Source organism: Vanessa atalanta, chromosome 8 (assembly GCF_905147765.1).
Source record: "Vanessa atalanta chromosome 8, ilVanAtal1.2, whole genome shotgun sequence".
Lineage (NCBI taxonomy): Eukaryota > Metazoa > Arthropoda > Insecta > Lepidoptera > Nymphalidae > Vanessa > Vanessa atalanta.
In genome coordinates, this window is record NC_061878.1 from 12,736,375 (window position 1) to 12,741,377 (window position 5,003).

Consider the following 5,003-nt stretch of genomic DNA (forward strand, 5'->3'; position numbering starts at 1 on the left):
ATGTAAAAATTTAAATCATATAACATAACAAGATATCTGTACTATGAAACGAGAAGACGTTTTAACTGAAAAACATACTAAAACTATATACATATACCAGATGATAGAGCACGTTTCAGAGACGGTTTTGGTATATAATATAGCCTCGTTTGTATAAATTTAGACTAGAGGTGATAAGGTGACTTTCATGTATGTCCTCATTTTTGATATATTAGTACACATACATGGTACATCATAATTTTATCTCTATATATATAGTAATTCTTCTGCACCTATGTAAGTCAGTTTACTCCAAAATAGTTGGACCGATTTTGATGAATTTTCGTGCAGATTGATGGTACGTCATTTACAATTTAAACAAAAAAAAACCTATTTTACTCGTACGAAATTAGAATGGGCGGCTAGTAGTACTTAAGCTATAATACCATTTGGACAAGTAGACATAGTTGTTCCACAGTTGGGCATGGTGCTAAGATTTCTTTTAAGCGTCGGAGATTACTCTACCACCTTCTCTACAGCGGCTTAGTTATCCAGAGCTCAGTTGCAGACCCAGTTTGAAACATATATAATTTTTTTCTTTGTGTTAAATCTTTCTTTAAAGATTAGAACTAAAATCACGGTCATTAAAAAAAAAAAAACCATATATCCCCTTGAATCCTGATCCAATGCTGCTTTCGTAACCACATCTAACACAAAATATCACGATAATGGTAGTTGCTTTTAAAATATAAATTAATTAAAAAAAAAAAAAAAATAAACAATTTTTAATGTGATCGACATTTTACTATTAAGTTAACGCGCGTTTAATTAAAACATGCTCGAAACAGAAAACATTTTATAATTCAACATATTTTAATTTAATTTTTAAAAAGATTAAAGATCGATATTACTTTGTTATGTTGTAACGGACTGTACTTTACTATTTACATAAATACGTGAGAATGAATTATTGTTATTTTAATACATTTTTTTTATATAAAACATAACATCGGTCGCAGCCCCACCTACCGGGTTCAATATAAGCCATCCGTAGACTCAGTTAAGCACATATTAAAATTTAATCAAAATTGGTCAAATTGTTTTGAAGAGTTTACATACATGCATATGTTAGATTTGTTTATTCAATTTATAATTAATAATTACAATAAAACCAAACAATTACCTTAATTAAAATATACTTTATTCAAGAAGGCTTTTATCGTCATTTAACCAACTATTTTAAAGTAAAACTACCACCGGTTCGGAATGTAGATTCTACCGAGAAGAACCGGCAAGAAACTCAGTAGTTACTCTTTTTCAATGTCCAAAAATACAATCATGTTAGTTAAATACATTATACTAACTTTGTATATTGATAATTGTAAAAGACACAATTCATATATTCATCCATAATTTAACAAGCAATAACAACTATAGGGAAATATTAGTATCATTTTTATACACAAATATTTTAAAATAATAATTTACTAACACTAGCAAAAATAAAAATACATTACGTATCTCGTAGACGTTGACACTTCAGATCGCCACCAAAAGAGGCCGGTAAAATACTTACAAGGGGTATTTATACAAAAATTAAGTGTCAAAGTTGTCATATTACGTTTTTTTAATTATGTTATTAAAAACTTTTTATCTTAAATAAATACTATACTGAAAAATAATATAATTTTAATAATAATATTAAGTCACAATAATTAATTATATTGATAATTTTATACAACTATCTATCACGGCCATACTGACAGTACTTCGTCCACGAAGGACAACTCGAATAAAAATATAATATCGTAATAGTTGACAATCTTGAATAATTGAAATTAATAGTGGAACAAAAATGATAAAGAAGTATTAATAACCAAAAGGAATAACTGTAAAAAAGTTGTAACAATTTAAAGATTTTTTTACGTTTCATTTGATTGAAACATTAACTTGTTATTTGCACAATTTGTTTTTCTTTCTCATACAATTGCGAGAATTAGATTTTGAAATATTATATAAGATTTGTATTTGAGCCAGATACATAGACATGCCAATCACATTCACTCGCTGCTTGTGAGATAATTGGCACCAAGTATAAGGCCTAACAGCGAAACAGTTGAGCCAGTGACATAGACATACTGATTCCATTCACCTGCTGGGGGTCAGTAACTAACCAGTACCAAATCACGGCCTACCAGCGAGGTTTCAGCCAATAACATAGACATACTGATTCCATTCACCCGCTGGAGGATGAGTAACTAATCAGCACCAAATCATGGCCTACCAGCAGCCTACCCAATTTAAATTTATAACTCGAAAAAAAAAATAATATATCAAAAATTGTGCAAATATCAAAGTAAGATTCAATAACAGATGTTTTATAACAATAAAATTTTGTAAGAATTGTATTTTAAAAATATAACTTTAATTTTTATTTATAACTTATAATCTAGAAAAAAAATAATATACTAATATCAAATTAAATGATTTATTAACAGATGTTTTATGTATTATCGATAACAATTGTCTTAATACTATTCGAACATTAATGTTTTATATTTAATTATAAAAATTAAACAATCATTTTATAATATTTTCTTTTTATTCCAAATAATAACTTCAGAAAGGGCTAATCGAAATTGTATTTATTTATATTATATATTTAACAATAATTTAAAATTTAATGTTTTATGCGACTTTGCAATCACAGTATCTCTTAAATTACCGAGTCCTTTTAAAGCGTAACGATCATTAGAAAGAATTGAAGTAATTTCATAGGGGCCCTTAAATTTCGGTCTTAATTTATCATTGTGTCTGTGATCCTGACTAACGTAAACTAAATCACCTACATTATAGATTATATTGTTTCGCCTGACAGAATCAAAACGATCTTTGAATTTTTTTTTTAAATCTGCTGTAAACGTTGTCTAGCAAGTTCACGATCAGCTTGTACGTCAATGTAAGGATTTAAGCTATTACTGTCGAGAATGTCGTTTAGACGAGCTTGAACAACGGGTATATTTGCTTCTACACCGATCAGTAAGCGCAAAGGAGAAAATCCGGTAGATTTTTGGACTGTGGTATTTATAGATTGTTGTACTTTCCATAACCCATTCGGCCAGTCTGACAAATCGTTACATATAGTGCTTAACATGTTAACTACTGTGGCTACATAACGTTCAACCTGTCCATTACTTCTAGGTGTACCAGTAGCTATCATGTGATGTTCTATAGATAATTCTCTAAAAAAGTTTTTAATTTGATTAGAACTAAAATTTGTTCCGCGATCAGTGATAATTAAGGATGGCGTACCAAATATTGTAATCGTTTCTCTTATGATAGGTATTAACTCTTGGGTATTTAAAGTTTTAAGTGGCCTTAACAAACAAAACTTAGTAAAACCGTCAACTATTAATAAAATATACTTGCTTGACATTATTGGGTATACAAGAATTTACTAAAGCACTACCTTTAGATTCACTTGGCCTAACACCTTCACGATATGTGCCTACCTAGGTATTCAATATTGTCAACAAAGAATTTACATTTTTTAATATTTACTGTAAAACCATTAGAATCCAAAGCCAAAATTGTTTGTTCTAAATAATCAAGTCCCTCTCTTCAATGTTGTTAAATGGTATTAAAATGTCATCTATATATACTAATACAAATTTTAAATGTCGTAAAGCTTTAGAAATAGCTCTCTGGAACACCGAAGGTCCACCACAAATTCCAAATGGTATTTTGAGAAATTCGCAATGGCCATCCGGTGTTACGAAAGCCGTGTACTTAGTCGAATCGTCACTTATGGGTATTTGGTAAAACCCATTTTTCATATCCAAAGATGTGAATAACTCGCACTGACCTAATCTATCAATTTGGTCTTCAATGAGAGGGAGGGGGTATCTATCTTTTTCTATTATTCTATTTAAAGCTGTGTAATCGATACACATTCTGTCAGTTCCGTCACTTTTTTTTTAACCAAAATCATAGGACTAGCGAAAGCTGAATTACTTTCTTTAATTATCTGTTTATCTAATAAATCATTAACTATTTCTTTAACCTTCTCTCTCTCAATTGGAGCTAATCTATACGGCCTATAATACACAACTTCGTCTCTTTTTAATTTGATTTCTAGTTTACCAGTCTTAACATTTCCAATGGGTTTCAAAACAGACGGATATTTTTGAAAAATATCCTTAATCCTTATCTGTATACTATCATCTAGGTGTTACAATTTCTTATTAAAGTCGTCTGAAAATTCTAATTTTTCTAATGAATTAATTTCAAGATTAATTTTAGGTGGATACTTCCGTACTAAACGAGAACCTAATGAATTTGTTATAATCTCAATATCGGGATGCTGTATAACATTTTTACCTATTAAAAGATCATAACGACAATCGTTGTCCTTAACCACATATATATCTAATTCGATACATAACTTTTAAATTTAACGGGTACCGTAATTTTCGAAAATATATTTATACTACCTTTACCTATACCAAAAAACGTAAAAACAACATGGCGTTAGATGGCAACCTAATCGCTTTGCTATAGATTCTCTTATTATACTGCAATTTGCCCCAGTATCAATTAATGAATTGATTTTAACATTATTAATAGATACTACTGTTAATTTTGACTGAGGCTGGGTTCCCCTAAAAAATTGACTTCCTTATTATCATCTTTTTTATTACCGTACCGACAAATATTATCTGTATGTCCGGGTTTTCGACAAATAGTACAAAATCTTTTTTTTTTTATTTTTCTGTTTTGCCTATTGCCTAGACATGTCAAGTCCCTCCACCCGCTGCTAGTGGGATAGACTTGCATCAAGCAAAAGACCGACCAGCGGAAACAGATTTTTTTTTTTTATATTGATTACCTCGACATGCTTGACCCAATCACTCGCTGCCAGTGCGTCGGACAAGCACTTTTTTTTTTTATTTTTATTTATTAACAATCACAACTTTTGTATACTTCAAAATTTCCTTCCTAATCATATATAGAAATATAAATAA